Below are 16,699 nucleotides of genomic sequence, written 5' to 3' on the forward strand. Positions count from 1 at the left end.
CAAGAACAATTAATAGAAACTATTTAGCAATGATAAACTTTCAATAATGATATTGTGATCAAATCACATGCAATGGGTGAGGAACAGATCATCACCTTCTCAAAACATTAACTGGATACAAAATGATTCACCTAGACTTATCTCCCGGCACTCTGTAGAAGGGAACATGATGCTTTGAAGAGACTGGTACAGACTAAAATTGGAATTTAATGGGCCAGGTAGCAGATCTTTTCAAGATAAACCTACCCACGACAAGTCAAAATTTTCTCCAAAGATCTTTGAATAACTGTCCTGCTGTTGAAGTGCTGATGAGTAAAACAAGCCAATTTATTCTTCATCATTGAGTCCATTACCTAGGCTGACTATTGATTTTTGGTGCAAGTTTTAATTATTTTTTTTTCTACAATTTTCAATTATATTTTGAAAGCCAAAATATGATATGATTGGAATGGTCCTTCTGTCAGCAGTGTTTTTGCTAAATGTTTAAAAACTAATATCAATTTCACCACAGAATCTAGTCAAAAGAAGGATTTACAAACACAACTCATGAAATAATTGAGCATCACACTTGCACAGCCACTTTCAGTGTCATCCAAACATATAAACAAAGAGTAGCATACACTGTCAAAAGGAAATTTCTAGATTTTAGTCACACAAAACACACTCATCGTATTGAAGATCTCCAAACACTGCCAAGCAATCCTTATCTTCCAAACTGTCATGTATCAAATAAGATACAAATATTTGATCTCTGCAACGCACACCTACTTGACTTCCCTTAAGAATATTTTGAAAATATGAAGGGATATTTCTAAATCTCCAAAAACCAAATCCTTCTAAGCATTACCTGTTAAGAGTTATGGACCTTTATATATGCGTGCACGGAGATATACTCAGGTCAGTCTCCCTATGTGTTGGTCATTATTAATGTCTCCTAAAAAGCATAATTTTCATGGAATACACGCGAAAGGCAAGGCACCACAAACATTGCATACTAGCCATATGCTCTACCGCATCCTTGTCAAAATAAATGGAGCAGCACGGGCCCTTTAGATCTATCAAAAGTCACCAACCTTAGTAAAGTATTTGCTGAACTCCTTGATGCAGTTGATAAAATAGAATGACCACTATAAGCATCCAGTATATGAATATAAAGAGTGCACATGCACAGAATCAAGTCCTCTAAATCTTTAAATATTATGTTCTTTTTTAGGTATGCTATACATGCTATATATGTTATAGGCTCTATCAGACATGACAAAGCCTCCTAGAAGAAATACAAAAAGCGGGTCATCTGCAAGAGAAAGCCTGCTTGGAAAATCCTTGCTCCTAATATAAATTATCGCATCAACCACCACTCTACAAAAGCCAACTTGTCAGTTGGTATGCCTCTTGATAAATATGGTAAGTCATCAATACAAGCATATGCCTTTCGACATTCAATATCCCCAAAAGGAAAGCAAGGTGGGGGTGGTCCTGTAATATCATTTTGCATTTATTGTGATCTTGATTGCTGAATCAGCTTCAATGTAAATTTTTAAAGCTCAAATACAGAGGCGAGCACACTGCGCTTTTGTGCCACCCCCACAACCCCCTACATGCACATGGAGAAATGATCGAAAGAAACAAAACCAGCAAATAGAATCCAAACCAAAGGAAAATAAAAACAGATCCCGCTCCACCATGAACAACTCCATTAAAATTCATTGGATGATGACCATATGCCAAAAATGGGAAAATCCCTTGGTTTAACGAAGCATCCTGGCTAGTCATCTCCTAAATCATGCACTAACACAGTTTCATCACAAACAAAAGACTATTGTTCTTTGAAACTAGAGCCAACTAACTAGAGATGCAAACAGCTCACGTCAGAGAGGGCATGCTTGACCCCGACCCGACCCAATTACATTTTTGAGGCTTGATTTTGGACCAGGACTCAAACATTGATTGATTGGATCAAATCAGGTCAGGCCTATGAAAATGATTTGAGACCAGTGGGTCATTTGGTTAGGTCGGGGTCAAGCTTGGCTCAAAGTCACCACACGATGTTTGGGTTTAGGCTGGGATTGGGCTAGGTCTGCTCTACATTGGAATTAAGTAATTAGTTATTTCTTTAAATCTATAAATTATAAAATTACTAAAAATTTAAAATAAAACTAAAGGAATGTCAACTTAACCATAAATTTTCATTCAAAAAACTTTTCTTTTTATTTGATCCAAGAAAACAATCATTATGAAGGCATAAGTTCACAGATAACAACTTAAGGGTAAATAATTAGTATAATTGATAGCATTGTAAACAAGAATTCACTATATGAGAGATGGGGTTGCTGGGATGAACAGAGAAGGATAAGTTTAGGTGAGGATTTATTCAATGAACTAGGAAAGACAATTAGGGAATGGGATTTTTATATGATTCTAGTTTTCAAGTTAGGTCAAACCAAGTCTGGGTTGGGTCGGCCATACTTCTTCTCGACCCAAAAGTTATGCAGACCGGAATTGGGTTTGAAATTACAAAAAATAGATGCAGAAGGATTTTCAAATCAGGTCCAATTTTTGACCCCAACTTGACTCAAGAGTCTCCAATAATGGATCGGATCAATTTATTCATATGGACAGGTAAGGTCGTAGGCAAAATATGCTGTCTCGGTACCGGACTCTGTACCAGTGCCATCCTATTAATATATCGGTACACCTTATACGGAGCTCGATTCGGCATACCGAGTATCGGCATACCACCCGTACTGCGTACGGGTACAGTACGATATTGTTCTGTACCGTCCGATTTGGTATGGTATAGCGTACCTTGGTCACAGGTCAATCCAACCCATTTGCAGCTCAACTATTAACAATCTTCATACTAGAAACCTCAAAGCTCCAAGAAAGCTTCTCATAACATGCATTCCACATCTCCATCAAGCATTGTAGCACCACATTTGAGCTTTTGACGCTGCCAAGGCCTATCCTTCCTCAAAAATGAAGTAAACTAGCCCAAGAAGCAAAAGTAGGTTTAGGCCAATTCAAATTAGCATTCACCAAGTCCCAACCCTCTACTAAGAGTAGGCACTCGTTAAAGCCATGATGGAGATTTTCAACCAATGATCCACCAATCTGTAGCAACAACAAATTTGAGAGACTCTAAATCCATTCCCCTTTTGATAAAAGGGAAAAACATAGGGCAATATGGAGACATCCCATGCTAGTTTCCAAGGATGATACTCAGTACAACATTAGCCTTCTAAATCCCAACAAAACATGAGCTTGAGAAGAAAGGATAATTTGAGATTGATCAAGCTATTTCATCAAATTTATCCTCTTGCCAACCCCTAGCCAAAGAAATCGGGACAAAAAAGGAAAAAATAGTACTATGAACCTCTGGCATACCCCTAGCCAAAGATGCAACAAGCTCAATGTTCGAACACTAACTTGGCCCACTAAAGTTGTCACACCTCAACTCAATCCCAACTAATGAAGGCGCATGATAGCGCTGCACACCCACAAGGCATGTAAGCCTCAACTTATTAATCATTCATCAACAACAACCAACAAGATAAGAGATGAAATATCTCTACATAGAACAAAAACTAAACTTCATAATAACATATTAGCATTAGAATCCAACCTAAGAGAAAAGCAAAATTCAATTATGCCTCCAATAACCCTTGCCATGGTTCGACACCCACTAGGTTCTATTGGTCCACCTCATGGTTGGCTGAACCACCTAGTTTGGGATGTATCGAACCGAGCTGATGGGGAACTAGGACGGTTCGCCTTGTCGGCTCAATAAATAGGCCCAACCAGCTCTAACCCCTAGGGTAAAAATAACCCTATCCCCTTTTCGGCTCGCGATCTTTCGAGAAGGCCCCCCTGAGGCACTCTCCCCAGTGCTCACAACCACTCAGAGCACGACCCCGCTCAATGCTCACCCTCCCCCTATCTCAGAAGGAATTCCGCAGCTCTCTGGCACCTCCGACGCTGCTGGAACCCTAACCAAGAATCGTAGGGAGGCCCCAATCTAGTCACCATGGTCGTTGCCAACACTTCGATCACTATGCAAGAAGCCCTGATAGTGAGCCCTCTCTTACTCCCCTCAGTCTCCCTCTCCTTCCTCTCTCCCTTCCCTCTCTTTTCCTCTCCCCCTCTCCCCCTCTCTTTTCCTCCCTCTCCTCTCTCTCCCCCGCTCTCCGGCTCTCTGTGTCGATATGCTGCAGAACGACATAGTACAAACCTAAACCGATCGCCAGCCAGTAGGCTCTCCAGTAACGATTCGGCGAACATTGGTCCACCATCTAAAAAAGAGAAGGAACGACACGAGCTCCACGACCCACCATAGTTGCAACCACAAAAATATTTTGAGAAAGCTTATGATCAAGAATTTAATCTAAAAGATATAACTTTGAACATGTTTCAAACTATCCAAATCAAGAAATAAATATAGTTCAAATATACATGAAAGAGTATAATATTTAAACCGCCACTGTTTGATAACCCAAAGAATTCATCTTCCAAGTTTTGGGAACAAACAAAATGATACGTTCTTAATAAATAAACCAACTAACCATCAATTATAAGACATGATTTGCCCCATGATAAGCATCGACAAATTGTCATGAATTACCCTATGATCAGCATCATGCATAGTAGATATGGCTAGCCTAACCCATGATTATGGTATTAATAAAAATAACTTGACAAAGAACTACCAACCCATCAATTCTCATTATAAAATTCTTCAAAAGTTATAATTTCAAAATTCGTTTTATACCCAACAAATTCCATGCCAGATGAAATGTATTTATGAACATGCTTACCTACATGAAAAAATAGCAAAGATGAATAATTAAGTTAATGATAAATAAAATAATGTTAAGATAACAAAATACTAAATGTCTAAAGCAATGAGCAAATTTGCCAAAACAAATGGCATTTACAAAAGAGTAGTTCCACAAGAAAATCCAATTTCAAAATTTTTAACAGAAGTAGAAAATGTATGAGGAGAGAATGTACCTCACAGATGTTAGCACACACCCAAACTCAAGATATTTGAACACATCAAAACCCACCTGAGCAAGATCATTCAATTCAATAGCAATCAATTCAATATCAATATTTTATTAAGTATTTCAAGAAAGTGCTAATCTGGAACCGAAACTTCCAACCCACTTTTGACCCCTAATAATGACCGAACTAGTATAAACTCTAATTTAAAACTTGTAGACCTAGAAATCAAATATGAAACAAGTATTTACACATCCAAAATGAGAATTTATATCTCAAGTTATACCTCTAGAAAGGCAACTGACTAAAAACATCAAAAAAATAGACAATTCCAATTACCCCTTTTTGCATCAAAAGTACTCCTACATAAATTTGGAGAACAAAAGAATCTCCAAAATAATAAAAACAATGATCTTCAACACTCATATGCTCAACATATCTAACAATATTCAAACGAAAAAAATGGAGGATCTTAAACCCAAAAATATCTAATAACAAAAAGTTAGAGAGAACTTACCTCAAATGGTTGTCTGTCCAATTACTAGGATCCACTCTCACCAAAGAGCGGCTTCACTCCTTAAAGCCAAAAATTTGAATTCCTAATTCCCTGCTCTAGTGAAAGCAGAGAACACGAGAGAAAAGTGAGGGGTTAGAGGTTGAAGATATAGGAGGAAGAGAGATAAATGGGAGAGAGAAAGAGAACTCGGTCAAGAGAATATGTGATAGAGCAAATGAGAAAGAGCATAGGGGGATGTGCAAACAACAAAATACGTGAGAGATATAAGAGTGGGTTTGAGACAAGTTTAGGGCTTAATTAATCTGATTTGAGTCTTGTTAGGTTTGGGTGAGCAAGTAATGGGTCTGGGAAAGGGTATCACATCCCCCCATTTGAAAAGTTGTCCTCTAAACTCTAACATACCTGATTCACCAAAAAGGTAAAGACACTTCTCCCTTGTCTCATTCTCTAGCTCCTAACTAACATCTCTTTGTATGGTTACTTCATTGGACCTTGACATAAGGAACGGTGCAAGGCCTCACACCTACTCCTTGTTGCAATCCTGACTTGAAGAAAGAGATCTTAGAAGAGGCTCACAACATGGGTAAGATGATGCATCCTAGAGATACCAAAATGTGCAGAAACCCAAGGAAGACTTTTTGGTGGATTGGCATTAAGAGGGAGAGTGCTCAATTTGTTGTTTGATGTCTTGTATGCCAACAAGTGAAGGTCAAGATCAAAGGCTAGCTGAAAAGTTGCATCCTCTTCCTATTCCTGAGTGGAAGTAACCGCACAAATTATGGATTTTGTGTTGGGGTTTCCTAGAACCCCCATTAATCATGATGCAATATGGTTGATAGTAGAATGACTGACAAAATCTGCCCCTTTTTGGCCATTAGGGTCAACTTCTCACTGGGGAGACTCATGAACTATGTATCCAGAGGACGTGAGAATGCATAGGACTCTGATTTTCATTATGTTTTATAGGGATTCAAGATTTGTGGCATAGTTTTGAAAGAGCCTGTATACGTTGTTAAATACTATCTTGAGATTCAGCATTCAGCACAACTTTTTACCCACTAATGTATGGATTGTCAGAGAGGACCATACATATCTTGGAAGATATGTTGGGTGCTTATGTCATAGACTTAAAGGGCGCAACGAATAATCCCTTGTCATTGGTAGAGTTCGCCTACAGCAACTGTTATCAAGCAAGCATTGAGATGACGTTGTATGAGGCACTCTACAAGAGAGTGTAGATCTCCAATATGTTCTGAGCAAGGTTTTAAATCTCATGGGATGAGGTTGTCCTAGTTTTTCCATGGAACAGGATGCGTCGCTGTCCCGCCGCATCCCGACACTTGGGATAAGGGATGCCCCAAGACGTGCCGATCAGACTGCCATGACGATGGCAGGATGGTCCTGTCCTGACACATGGGATGGTAACCCATCCCAATGTCCCGCGAAGTCCCGCAGGATGTCCCATCGGGCGTCCCACCAAGACTTGAATCCTTGGTTAGGAGGATGATGGTGAAAGGAAGCTATCGAGGCTGGATTTGATCCAAAGTACCAGCTGATAGTTCAATTAATCAAAAAGAGGCTTCGGCTAGCTCAGAGCTGATAAAAGTGCTACATCAATAATAGATAAAGAGAGTTAAAGTTTCAGAATAGATATCACATGTTCCTAAAGGTGTCGCCCACCAAGAGAGTCACGAGGTTTGTGAAATTGGACAAGTTGAGTCCAACATGTATGGGACCATTCGAGAGTATGAGCAGTTAGTGAGGTAACTTAAAGATTGGCTTTGATGCCAACTTTAGCATGAGTACATAATGTGTTCTATGCATCCATGCCGAGAAAATACATACTAGATGAGCCGCTTCAGCTTAGTGAGGACCTAACTTATGAAGTGCAGAAAGTACAAATAGTGTATAGAAGGAGTGGGTCTCAAGGCATTGCACCATTCTTCGTATCAAAGTCCAGTGGAGTAATCATAATAGAGGCTACTACAAAGCTAGAGGACGAGGGAGAAGTATCCTTGTATTTCATATACCAAATATGTTAAGTTTAGAGAACTAAACTTCTTTTAAAAGAGAAGACTGTAAGGGCTCAGCCACTCACTCAAATCCAAAATACCCTTTTGCTCGCCCGCTCACCCAAACCTAATAAAACCTAAATCAGGTTAACCTTAAACCCATCTTAAACCCACTCTCATATTTCACATATTTTTTTGGTTCACACATGCACCTTATCCCCCTTTCTCATGCACTCTCGCACACTCCTCTCTCTGATATGCTTTCTCTCATTGAATCTCTTGACCCAGTTCTCTCTCTCTCCCTCTCCCGCGCGCTTGCACGTATCCTCTCTTCTGCATCTCTCTCTCTTACAACTCTGATTCTCTTTCCTCTTGTGTTCTCTATTCTCACCGAAGTGGGAATTAGAAACAAATATATTGGGGAAGAGGATAGAAGCCGCTCTTGGGTGATGGTATATCCTACTAATTGAAGATATAGCCATTTGAGGTAAGTTCTCAAGTTGTGTTATTGGGCAATGGGCACTCAAGGGTTTAAGATCTCCCATTCTTTTGCTTCTGAATGTCGTTAGATAGCTAATGTTAAGGATATGAATATTAAGATTTTCATTGTTGAGATTCTTTACATACCCTAATTTATTTAGGAGTGATTGTGATATAAACAAGGAGTAATTAGGGCTTGGTTGGCTTCATTGTTGTTTTTGTGTTTCTGTTTCTCTAAAAATTAGTGAAATACCACGTGAAGATTCATGATAGCATTTGCTCACTTCTGCTATTCCTTGCTTTTATTTTTCTTCTTTTCTTAAAGCAATAAATCTTTGCTACCAAATTTTTTAAAGAATTACAAACAAATTTGAAGAACAAAAAGATTTCATCATACATGTTAGTCAGTCTAGTCCATTTCTTTTTAGGTTCTTGAAAACAAAAACATAAAACAAAAGCAATGCTAAACGGGCTCTAAGATTTTGTCTACTTTTGGATCTTTTGAGTTAGCTGCCCTTTTGAGGCATATATATATATACATATGTGTGTGTGTGTATGTATATGTATATGTATGTATGTATTTGTGTGTGTGTGCATGTGTGTGTGTGTGTGTTTTGAATGTGTCCGAAGCAAACTTCAAGACTACTCAGAGTTCTTATTTGTCTGGTCATTATCAAGGTCAAAAGTGGGCTGAATATTTTGGTCCAAGAAATAAGAGTTTTCATAATACTTGATAGAAGATTGAGAGAAAAAGAGTAAACGGAAAGAAAACGAGAAGGAGGAACGGAAAGACGAGAGGAACGACGAACCGGCGGAGCAGAATCCGCAACAGGTGCATATTAGATTGGTTTCCCTTGCTTAGGTGTGTTTTGGAGTATTAGAATAACTTTAAGTGTGCACTAGAATTTCTGAGGTAAGCTCTCTCCTCATCAATCTCTACTTTTGTTAAAAACTTGAAACTGAGTTTTCTTAGAAACTACTCTTTCATAAATGTTGTGCAATATGTTTTAGTGAATTTCATCATTGCTTTAAAAATTTAATATTTTGTTATCTCAATGTTATTCTATCTAGCTTAAACTTAGGCCCCGTTTGGCAGAGCTTTTGGATGGTTAGAAAGTACTTTCTAGCCCTCCAAAAGCACTTTTAGATAAAATAGGAGTATTTGGTAAAAAAAACGGAAAGCTGTTTTAGCTTTGCCAGAAAGCTAAAACAGCTTTTGGTTAGAGCTTCTCCGGAAAAGCACTTTTAAGCTCCGTCAAAAAGCTGTTTTGAGTTATAAAAAATATTCTTTTTGGACCAAAATACCCATGATAAAATAGAATAATTACAGAAAATGATAATATTAATATATAATGATAATAATTATAATATTTTATACCTTTATTATTGTATTATACTATAAATATAATATTATATTACATTATATCATAATACATTGATATAATATGTTATATAATATCAAATATGTTATATTATTATGCTATAATATACAATATTATATTACTATATTATAACAATATTATATTACATTACAGTAATATTATACCATATTATATATTTATGTATTAATACATATTATATTTTATGCAATATTATACATATTATACTATTGTATAATACTATGCAATGCCCTTTATGATCATTTTGTCATACCAAAAGTACTTTCTTAATTTGTTTACCAAACACATATTAAAGTCTCACAATACTTTAGAAATGTAGTCACCATACAGCAAATAGCTTTTTATAAAAGCTCTACTCCAAAAAGCTCTACTTTCGAAAGCTCTATTGCCGAAAGTTCTACCAAACGGGGCCTTAATCTTCATCTTTGTTGCATTCATAACATGAGTAAACCATGTTCATAAATGCATTTCACCTAGCATAAGATCTTTTAAGCATAAAAATAATTTTGAAATCAAAACTTTTGTAAGCATTTCATAAAAAGATTTTCTTTTTGATAGTTCTCAGTTAGGTTATTGGAACAAGGTTTGCCATCTCGGTAATGGACTCCATATCGGTGCCACTAGTATAGTGTTGGTACAATATGGTAATGGAGTTTTTTTGGCATACCGAGTATCCGTACGCCACCTATACCGGCTATCGGTATGGTACGATACACTCGTATCGCCCGATTTGGGCCAATATGGCGTACCTTGGTTTGGATACTTATTTGCATTGTTGATAATCATAAGTTCGAGTTCTGGGGGTTTAGATTGTAATATTATTATGTTATGATAGACTTTAATTTTCATTCTATTGTAGTGAGGAATTAGATGCTCCGATGAATCTCAACCTGAGATGTGTATGTGGAGATAATTCTTCTTGCTGGCTTTTGTGAGTAGATGACTAACGGATTAAGCCTTGCATGCCCTATAGGGTTGAGACTTGTGGATGTGCAGTGCTATCACATGCCTACCTCATGAGGTGAGATTTGATTGTGCATGCATAATTTTAGTAAGTAGGATTAAGAGAATTAGCAAAAGATACAACGTAATACCAAGAAACCAAGGATCTCCAGAAGCCCAATAAGAATCTCTAGAGTAGATCTGCCATCGAAGGTACTCATTAGAGGTCTTGAGCTATAAAAAACCATTCACTCTAAAGGCATCAAGTGGTCAAAACATGAACCATTTTAGAGATATTTTACTGCAGCTAGACAAACCAAGAAGTTAGCTTCATTAAACAGTGACTTGTGGGTCTATGTCAAACTTCCTCGTATAAGAGATAGCAAGGCTACCTTAAGCTTCAAGCTAGCATGATTATCCTAACATTTATCATGGATTCCTTTATGATTATCCTAATGATTATTGTGGATTACTTCTTTTTCATGATTGTCATTAGCCAAATAAAAGGTCATACTTTCTCTTCAGGGAAAGAAAAGATTGAATTTTCCATTCAAGGCAATCTAGGAGATTAAAGGCACCCAAAATTGACCATGATATCTACATCCATAAAGAAAAAAGAGATTGGCGAGGCGTGCTACAATAAAATTGACTAAATTTGCGTAGAAATCTAATAAAATTAAATTCTAAGATGGGGGTTCCAAAATGAAGGTCCAATTTATTGAATGTGGTCTACTACCTCTAAACTATGCACAAAAAATATTTATTTAGTTAGTAGACCTATTGCCTATAATCGTCCCAAAACATAGATGGTAAAAACAAATGTAGTGTTCTAAAACAAATGGTAAGACATATAAATAGAGAGCAGGTTCCTTTTGCCTCCAGAATTACCCATAAGATGTGTCATCAAGGTACACTATCTTGATGCAGGACCCTATATCGGTGCCACACTATCATTGTGTCGGTATGATACGGTACGAGGCCGGTTCGGCATATCAAATGTCGACACGCCCTCCACTCCATATATCAGTACCGAACCGGTACGATATGGCATGCCCTGTATCGCCTGATTCGGTATGATATGGCAAACTTTGCGTGTCACTATCCTCTTTTGCCCAACATGGATGCACAAGATGAATATAAATCTACATGCCAATAATTTATCTGTGATTGCTATGTTACATCAACAAAATATTCTATCTATAAAATAGGCTTTAGTTGGATGGCTACCTTGAACACAATGGAGCATCTCAAAACCACTTTAATAGTTAGAATGAATTTCAACTTGCTAATTTTTTCTTTGTTTCTAGGTTTTTGCAGTACACATGAGACTTCAACATTATCCTTCCAAATAAAAAATACCCCTTTTACAAGTGATCATGAAGACTGCAGTATCAAATAATCCACAAATGGAAAAATATAAGTTAAGCCCAAGTGCACTCCTTTTGCCCCATTTTCACTATTTCCTTACTAATAAATCATAACTTGAATGCCAACATCAATGCCTCCGCACAAATTTTCGAAAGTTGATAGTAGTTCATGGCATTTTTCTTCATCCATCATCCTCTTAATACATAGTAAATACTTCATATTTATAAAGTCTTTGCATTCAAAAAATCGCTCTTAGAATATGCATGAATATCTATCTTCCAATAATTACTCTTGGAATAACATTAAGATCTAAATTCAGAACTAACAAATTAAATGGTATGTTTACATCTTACATTGTGATAAAGCAATCAAGGAGTTAAGATTTACTTAGCGTGCCTTTCATGCTTAGAGGTGAAAGTAGATTCGATAATATCCATCTGGATCTGTTTTTGTATCCGAATCTATCCAGATACCGATAGAAATTTGAGCATCCGACTAATATCTGTATCCGTCAAAGAAAAATAGATATGAATATGGATAAACAATTATTTGATTTGTATCCGAATATCCAACTCTATTTGTAACCCTATTTAATTCTATATAGCACTCATAAACTTTTAAGAAAAATAGATGACTACACTGACATGCTATTAACTTGATTCATCATCCACTTAGTAACATATTCGATTCTGTGATCATAGAGTTTAATTATTTAATTTATATCCATACTTTCGGTCTCTAATTTGTATCCGTATCCGTTTAAAACAAATATGAATATAAATTTTTGCATCCAACTAACATCCGTATCTGTATTTATATTCGTCAAACAAAACAAATATGAATATAGATATACTAGTATCCAATCCGTATCCGATCCAATTTAAGCCCTATTCATGCTCTTTATTATGCATCTAGTAAAATTGGCTTGAAGGTCTTGTAGTTGGAAAGAAACTGCTATGACTGCTGATTTAAAAGAATAATGATGTTTCCTAGTCTAGTATTGCAAAGACTGGGAAAGCTGAAGAGTTGTAATCTATCAGATCTGCTGATATTGTGTATTACTGCTGTTTATCATTTTTGAAGTCCTTGAAATGAGGTTATTAAATGAAAAATAAGGGTGAGAAGGGATGTTGGTTAAGTAAAAACAATAAGGAAAATGAATGAAATAACAGCATAACCATGAAGGAAAAGGAGGGAACGGGAATCCGCTATTGTCGACAGTAAGGAGAAAAAGAAGAACGAAAAAAACTTAAATGATACCAAGAAAGCAAGCACGCATACAGAATATAAGTGTGTGTGTTTGTATGTGTCAACACACATGTACGCACACATAAAATTATACATATTTAGATAGACAGATTAGATAGAGAGAGAGAGAGAGAGATACAAAAAGAGAGAAGCACTGAAGAAGGAACAAGAACAGAGGAATAAATAATTGGATAAAGTTACAAGGGGAGTAGTTTCCAGTTTGGTTTGGGCATGTTGGGGATGGAAGTTGAGGGGTTAGTATATGCATGTCTACATGGGCTTCATAAAAGATTTATCACCTAGATTTCTCAAAGGAATCATTATCTAATCCTCAAGGCAACTCTAAAAGCAAAAAAGGAGACAACAATAGAAAAAAATACTGACCTAGGACATAACGTGTAATAATGGTCACCATAAAGCCTGAGTTACTCTTACTTCTCCTGAATGCATGATAAGAATAATGAAGATAACACATACACACATGGTATGCTGTACCGGTCGGTATCGAGCGTACCGTACCAGTACTGATGGGTACTGTTATCGGTATGCCAATGTCGGTACACCTAGCATACCGCAAACCGTACCGTACCGACACTTGGTATGCCTAGGCTAGTGCGGCACCGGTACGGGGTTCGGTACCAGTACGGCGAACCTTAATACACGCATTACTAAACTGAAGGTACCTATTAACAATCTCCATTGAGAGCAACATTTTCTAATTTAGTCTTTAGGTCTCTGCACTTTATTTTGCCACAATACTCTCTCTCTCTCTCTCTCTCTCTCTCTCTATATATATATATATATATATATATATATATATATTATATAAACAAGGATCACTATGCTCTATTAATAAGAAATTCTAGAGGCATGCATAGATTGGAATTATCCAGTAACTGATCTCGTAAACAATATATCTTCATGTAACAGAGATTGCAGAATACATGGAGTTGCTTTACCCCTTTACACATACTTACCTAACTACTGTGATTAATCCCAAACATTGTATAATAAATGCCTGTCAAAGTGCACCTTGTGAACCCCGTAGTTTGTAGTACCATTGCTCCTCTTTTAACCCAATTCATTAGACTAGAGATCCAATGCCTTAATCACAAAACTAATTTCTTTAGTCTTAACACAAGTTAGATTGTGTATTAATCACACAAGTGCATGACTATACCGTTGCTCCCTGTTGTACTTGAGCATAGAATGGATAAACATCCTCCACAATGAAGACCTCAAATCAGTAGGAAACCTTATAAGTTTTCCATGGCCCATATTTAAAATTTTACACTAATATCAAGATCTTCCAATGCTAATTCCTCTATCACCATCCAAAAGTTCAGAATGTTAAGACAAAAAATAGCTGTCCTTCAAGTTTGAAACATTCAAATATACAAAAACTTCAACTCTACGACGTTGGCCAGCCTTGTCCTCATCTCAGTTTGTGCAGATATCTCATAGTTTCTGAGGTTTCTTCTGATGTGATTCCATTTCATGTGCTTCTCTCTTCTATGGTGCCACTGACTATAGTATTGCACTTTGATGTAACAATTAAACATTGCTCTTTGATGTGAAGATCAAGTATATACTTGGACAAACTCTATTAAAATTTCTCAGTTCACACCCAGTAATTTTTCCACCCTCTCGTCCTTGCCACCTTCTAGATAGACTAAGAATCATTCTTGGGATTAAATGTCATATATGCGAAGTTTATATACTATTTATAGCAATGATTCTTCTCCATAACTTTTCATTTCCATTATGGAGCTGCCCAAGTCTCACCTTTATACCCTTGCAAGCTCTACCACACTGCACAGTATTATAAATTCCATTTTCACATCCCCCTCCCTCAGCAATCTCATTCTAATAGTTTCAGTTTTCAATTCTAGCAATAATTGCTGTTGACTACTCGGGCACAGTCCTACTGAACCTTCCGAACAGATAAAAAATTATTATGGTAAGAAGACCTTCCAAGTATAAGTAATTACTCTACTTTTGATCAATTATGAAATAAAAAACTCTCAATCTGTTGTGTCTGGATGGTGCCCCAAATATTTAGAATTTGTAACTGATTGTTGCTTCCAAATAGTCCCTCCTACTTTAGTCCCAACCAAAGTACAAGCATAAAAAAAGGAAAAAAATCTTCCAGATGTGCAACTTGAAACCATAATTTGGTTTTTATTAGTAATCACTGATGTATCTGCTGAATTGCAGATTATTAAAACCCTTCTTGATAAAAATTTTGGAAAAAGTTATGTATATGCAAACATATTAGATGTATGCATGTATGTATGTACATAAGCAATAGATTTATCTAGCAGATTGATCTAGAAAATAGTATGATCTTTGGCAGTTAATGAAGAATAAAGGGATAATGTCCATGACCTATTTTTGTTTAGAAAAGAGCCTTGAGTATTACATCTTGCTTGTCCATGTTGATATTGTTACTAGAAACTTTTGACAGGGCTTAATATTTTAAATGGTTATTTTAAAGAATTCGTATTGCCGGTGATAGTTCTAGGCAAGGTCCACAAAGTTGATACTGAGATCCATACCGGTATGTTACTAGTTTGATATAATATGGTTGGTAAAATATGGTGCGCAACCCATACCAAGACAGGCTTCTAACACCTTTTCTCAACCCGGCCACAGTACTGCCAAAAATAGGGCGGCAGGAGTCCATACCAGGCGTAAGGTGCAGATTGGTTTGGTTCATATACCAAACTGAATCTCGATACCATACTAATACTTTGTCGGTATGGTGCAACATAGTCAGTACTGGTTCTAGAGATTAGATGATCCATCCAAAGAAAATAGCGACAAACTTATTCACTAAATTTAGAATATTATGAACTAAATCAATGTATAATTCACTAAATCTAACGTAAAACACTAAAAATTGCTATTCAAAAAAGATGAGCTATTTGAGGATCTAAAGAGATAGAAGACTTGTCGGAAAGCTCACTTGTCTAGCAATCATTTGGTCTATCTTACCTTCACAGTGAGTGTTGTACGTCAATTTATGCATGCCTCTAGAAATTCTCATTGGGAGATACTTGGCAAATTTTAAGAAGATATAAAAGTTATTAACCAGTATAATCATTCTTTTAAAAATCAATTGGCCACTATCATGGTTTCGTCCTAAAAACCCTACACTAATTATCAAAGTGGCATTATACGGCGCTTGGGCATGAAGCGCTCGATATACTAGGTGAAAACCCATTATAGCAGCCTCTGTGGTATGGGTTCAAAGTGGGGGATTTATTCGACGGCGAGCTAGATTGGTTTCCAATAGGATGATTCAAATATCTCTAGTTCTAATGCTTAAGGAGCAGACCTCCTAGAAGTAGCAGATGATGATCGATCATTAAGATAGTCAATCATCAATTTGTCACTCCACTCTTTGCCTACACACTAGTGGAGTCTATTAACTACTGATGATGATGATTTGTTTATGTTATATGATTGCATACATCTTTCTATAGTTGATGTTATGTGATTGTGGACATGTTCATCTTATGAACGATTTTATTACATTTCGTGTTAGGTAGATGATGTTTTATTAATATTTTGATGGATGAAAATATTTGTCATTAAATTATGAACCTTAAATATTATGATGTTGACATGCACAATGTTAGGTAGTTGATGTTTTATAACCATGATATTTTTTCATATCTTTTAAATGAAGTTGATGTAAAATATTGCTTTTGATACTTAGTTGAAAAATA

This window comes from Phoenix dactylifera, chromosome 9, assembly GCF_051530095.1.
Source record: "Phoenix dactylifera cultivar Ajwa chromosome 9, Ajwa_hap1_PhDact_Kaust_v1.1, whole genome shotgun sequence".
Lineage (NCBI taxonomy): Eukaryota > Viridiplantae > Streptophyta > Magnoliopsida > Arecales > Arecaceae > Phoenix > Phoenix dactylifera.